Genomic DNA, 5,947 nt, shown 5'->3' on the forward strand with positions numbered 1-5,947 from the left:
AAATGAACATACCCTAAGACATTAGATTTAAGAGCAAATCAACAGGACCGAGATGCCATTGGTACCAAATACAACGCAGGTCTGAAAATGTTGACTCGAATTATTTTTGAGTCGGGAACTGACTTGAGATGGTCAATACGTAGCAGTGTAAAGTCGCGGTCAAGTTCATCAATCCCGGCGGCCAACAAAAAGCACTTAGAGAAAAGCTAGTCACGGGTGTTCTAAGCACCGGCGGTCTTAATTCCCTTACAGCCCTACTAATTAATAAGTTATTGATGCTACTCTTAACAAGTCTAGTCTGTTGTTGAAATTCTGCTAAAGTCTCCTAGCGTGTCCAAAAAAAAAAGTAAGAAAAATGAGAGCTAGCGTGTGATCAAGAGCAACATTAATGGCTGCATGCAACCGTGGTCACAACATTCCATTGCGACCTCCTAACGAAATACAGATACATCAGTGATTGAAAAATCAGTTTACTTGACGTCTTGAATTCATTTCAAATGCTATTATGTTCATGTCTCATTGGATGCTGCAAGGGAGTCCTCCTAAGACTACGGTTGCAGCAGAAGTGAATTATCTATGCCATCACCAAGTGAGAATTAGTCTAACCTCTAACGTACGTAGCCAGAGGGCAGGTGAAATGGCAAATCGAAACCTTCAAATCTTTCAAGTTCGAACGATTTCACTCCTTCCATTAGGGACGTGAGTGGCCTTCCAAGCACTCCTCATTGATGAACAAGTAATCAAGTTCACTGTAAACTTGAAAAAGTTTCTGTGAGCAATGAAAAAACAATACAGCCATTCATCTATTTCTTTCAAACTTTGGCTGTCCAAATTTAGCTGTCTATGTCCAAAGACCTTTCCATGTGACATCGTAGTCCATACATGATACAACCATGCATCCAGCACCGTTACTGTTGCATGGAGTTTGTTTATATGGCCGAACCTGTCATGCAGGTATAGACAGCCGAGAGTGGACAGCCAAATGTTTCTCCCACCTAAGAGGAGGGGGTGGTGGGAGTAAAGTGCCTTGTTGGACATCAAATCTCCCCAATGTGTGTGAGGTGATTAGGCTATGTACGGAGTCTCCTTGAAGAACAAAGGAAAGTCGAGTGCAGAAGATAGGCTAAAGGCTAGAGCGAATGGAATGGCAGAATGATTATCTTGTTATGAGATAGACTCTTATTTATAGGGAAAGATCCACAGGTCCCAAAAGGAATGAATCAAAAGTGTTTGACTCCCACTAGAAAAGAGAATCTTGGATTCGGTGTCAGTTGTCAGGGAACACTACTAGAATTTTGCCACATGTCTTATGAGATATCTTAAGGACGAACTTTCCCTTTGTCTGAGGATTCTCATAATACATGTGTGCTACTTCCTTTTGTGACCGTTTTAATACGATGTGGCATGAGTGACGTCACTATTTAGCTTACGTGCATCCTTGCTAGGCCCACACGTAGTCGTGTCGCACACATTATTAATGACGCACATTCTCCTTTTATTCACTTTCGTTCTGCAATGAGTTTGTGCTTGTCACGGTTCTGTAATGGCTTTAAACTCATCGCAAGTCTGTGCGGGTCTAGAACTCATTGCAACCTGTTTTGGGTCATGAGTTCATCGCAAATATGTGTCGGGTTATGAACTCATCTCAAGCGTATATGTTGCACAGGTTTAGCACCTTTTGTGCTTTGCGTATATGAACTCGTCGCAAGTGTATCTGGGGATGAGGATTGTAGGTGTCGTGGCATCTTGATTCATTTGCATTGGGTCTGGTGATCGCTCCTGTTATTGATAGAATGTATTGCGGACTTTGTATGTAGAAAATTTTAGTTTGGGTGGACTATTAGCCCCCCTGCTTATTGGTAAGTGGGAGCTTATCAATAGGCATTCTTGCATCCGATTCAATGGTGTTATTTGTACTTGGCTAAGAACCAAAGGCATTTGTATTGGATCAACTTTTCACTCTCTCTATGAATGATCCCCCTATCTTTTGACATGTTGCTTTTTGTCGGTAGGTAGCTATGTGCTCAATTAATTGGCAAAGTAGTTCTCAACCCCCTGCCTACTGGTAGGAAGCAACTTGTCAAAAGACAACTATTGTATAGTGGATTTTGGGCTTCCAGTGCCCCCTTGGTTATAGGAAGACTTTCCAATTTGAAATTTAGCCCCCTGTTTCATGATAGGGCAATACTTTGCTAAAGACAGACGAAGTGGTGGTTTTTGTTGGACAGTTTTGTATGCCCTAGGTTCAATCAGAATGATGTACATTATGAGTTTATTGTAAATGAATAAAAGTACATATTTGATTCATGTTTCCTTGGTATGTTTCTGTGTAATACCCTTAAACTAGACACTTAATGAGACTCGTGTTAGTTTAGAATGTTCACAGCCAATGGGTCGGTCTGGGGAGACATATCCTAATAAGGCTAACACTGATGTGCCACCAAATCGGTTGGGGTGGCCTGTCTCAGCTACCGGGGTGAGACCCTAGGCACATGCAATGTAGGATCAATTGGATCTTTGAACCGAACCAAATTTTCATTATTGCCCTAGACCTTGGAGATTAATGCGCAAAACTGGAAAGTTACACTTGACCCCTAGACTCGATTATGATACTACACTAGGTGTCAGATTGGGCTGTCTTTGATGTACCAATCAGTGACATCCTTAGCGGGGGTCAAAACCTGGGTATGTTGGGACAGTCTGAGAATTCATCTGAGTGGGTGATCATAGTGATAGGATCAACCCCTTTGTCAGACAAAGGTAATGATCGGGGATGCACTCTCTCTGATGGAAACCAAGATTGCTGGCAACTGATTTCAATCATTGAGATTTGTTTTGAAAAATATATTTTATATGAGATATAAAAGTATATATATTATGGTTTCTAAAATATTTGCAAAATGTTTTAATTCCCGGGATCCATATAAGTAGAGAGTGCAACACTGTTCCTTGCAGCCGAGTGAGAGGTCCTCTCTTACCGGGCAGTGTTTGATCATTCAGGGCTGAGAGGTTGAGTGTAAGACCATTGAGGATAATACCTGATGGGCTAATCTTGCATCTGCCCACAGTCCCTGGGTGTTACAAGGTGGCTTGGCCCAGGGACCACTTAGGGTAAGTGTTGGGCCCATAAAGCCCATTTGATGGATTTCAGGGGGTGCATTGTCCATAACAGTGTATTTGGCCAGGCCTTGTAACAAAGGTTGGGCTGAACCCATGTGGTTGATGCGTAGATCAATGCTTGGGTCCCACACCATACAAGGAAGCCCAACTGGGCAGCAGTTAGGAAGGCTAAGTGAGCACTGGACCTTAATGGGCCTAAAGCCCATTTCGAACTGGGCTATTTGATTAGTTAAATATGGGGTGAATTTTGAGATGGATTAGCAGATAGGATAGGGTCTTAACCCTATCCACTCAAAGAGTCTAGATCTAAATGTGATTTGGATCTAGAAACCTCCTAATAAGATTAGGATAAGGCTGATCCAATCTGTAGATAAGATAAGGGCTTATCCTTATCACCTAAAGGGATGTTTGATCCAAATGAGATTTGGATCAGAAACTCCTAATTAGATTAGGAGTTGATCCTTTAGGGTTACAAAAGAAAGAAAGGGCGGCAACCTTGAAAAGATAGATATTCACATCCTCTTTAGTGCTGAAATCATAGAAGAAAGAATCAAGCAACCCTGTAGAATTCTTTCTTGCCGCCTCCTTCTTCTTGCCGCCTACCTTGCCAGTTCGATCTCCAGTTCAGTGGGAGAAGTCAAGATTTGATCTTGATATCAGTTCATTGTGAAAGAACTGATAGGAAGTTGTGCTCACGTGCCATCCTGCTATTTCTTGCGAATGACTAGATTCTTGGAAAATAACTCTACTGATTCTACTCCATCCTGCACTACGCCATCTTCAGTGGGAGTAGTCTTTGGATCATTCCTTGGGCGTGAACACCTCCATTAGGAGATATTACTTCTCTGTATCAGGTATATTTCTCTCCTACTACTTTTTTTCAAATTTGGTTCAGTTTATGGTTCAAGATTGATCATTGAAAATATGATTTTCTAAATAGGGAATTCGATTCCCAAGTGAAAGGGAGAGAAAATTTTTTTGAAAATTTCCCACCTTATTCCGCAAGATTTGGGCATTCATACGATGGATCTCTCATCCCTTCAGTGGTATCAGAGCCATGGTTCAAATCTTGAACCAATTTGTTTCAATTCTGAACCTGCACAAATGGGCAGAAGGTGTTCTACCCGATTTGCGGAGATAAAGTTTTTGGGAAATTGTCCCAAAATTTATGGGCGAATAATCTAAAATTATTTTTACATAAATCTGATTATTGGTTAGAATTGTTCTTTATGATTTTCTTGATTTATGGGCTATTCATACAAGAGGAGATCGAATTCTTGATTTGCACAGGGAACCTGCGATTTTGCAGTTTATGGATTATTTTATTACATTTGGTCTGTAAAATAATTTTTTTATTTTTTTTAGACTGAATGTATAGGTATTCGATTTGATGTAATTATTAATAGAAATTATGATTTCTATTTATTTTATTTTGGATTGAAGATGGCGGCGCATAGAAGAAGATTTTGCAGAGAAGGAGATTTCACAGATGGGAGAATTGCAATCTACGATTTGTAGTTTACGAAACTGCAAATAGTGATCTAACCTTTGTTTTGCAGGATGGATTGTGCGAACAACCCTATTTGACTGATTCTTGATTTTCTTTTATCAGTATTTAATTTCAGATTATTTTCTTGAATTAAAGATTTAATTAAAGATCAAACCCTAGACCCATTCGAACCAAGATTGGTTCAAATTGTTTGGACCGAATCTAGGGTTCGACCAAGGCTGAACATCAGCCCTAATTTTTCACAAAATGGGCCTGAGGAAGGATGATTAATTAAATTCTTAATTCGGCCCAACCTATAAAGGCCCAGTTTTAAGTTGTTAAAACTGCTAAAAGCCCACTCTGCGGATAAAATCTGTGTGGGCTGAACCCATCAACCCCAATTCGGCCCATATACCTGGATAATATTAATGGTTAATGTTATGGATTGAAAAATGGGCTTCAAATGGCCTTTACAGATAATTAATTGATTGGATCAATTTATTCTTGCATGTGATGTATGGATGTGTGATGTGCCTCATACATGGGCCATAAGTGTTTGGCCCATGCTGAATCGACAGTGGCTCTTGTGCACACTATGGCTGAATGCACATCATTGCCATTGTGTCCCTTTTGTTCAATGGATGACCTCCCTCAATGGTGGGCCCCACACCTCATGGAGAGGTTACGTGTGGGACCCTAACCGATTTGGGCCCACTGAAATCTGGCTTTATGAAAGTCAGTGGGAGCCACTTTGGTTTGACTTAGATCAAACTAGGGCGTAATTTACTGTTCCCTCCAACTAATATGAGTGCATGTGATAGGGAGATTCATATGATGAACTCTCTAAAGCCCTTCCATCATTAGCATGAGGATGGGTCCTTCAGTAATGAGGAAATGCACCAGAAAATGGGCTATCCATTTGTTGTTGGGCTTGTCTGAGTGTTTCATAAAATGATAGGGGTGTCATAGACCGATGTGGGAGGGGCTTCACCAAAAAATGGAAACTCTCTCACGGTACCTTGGCGTTCATGAATATGATGGGTAAGCACTCACTGGACAGAAAGGTTTACCTGAGAATGGCTCTGAACCTTGTTTGATAGAGGCCAAAGGGAAAACTCATATGATGTGTGGATACGATCCTTCAAGAAAGGTGGTGGGGTTATGCAACTGAAACAGTTGGCTCCATGCACCCTATGTGATTTTCCACATTTCCAGAGACAACCCGTAGTCTCCATCATTGAGAAAGGAGGGAAATCTCAGAGATGAATAAATGGAAATGGAACGTAGATTAAAATCCATATTTATGTAATGAACATGAATCAAATTAGGTCGTGGACT

The sequence above is a fragment of the Nelumbo lutea genome, chromosome 3 (assembly GCF_056320005.1).
Source record: "Nelumbo lutea isolate HS-2025 chromosome 3, American lotus-T2T, whole genome shotgun sequence".
NCBI lineage: Eukaryota > Viridiplantae > Streptophyta > Magnoliopsida > Proteales > Nelumbonaceae > Nelumbo > Nelumbo lutea.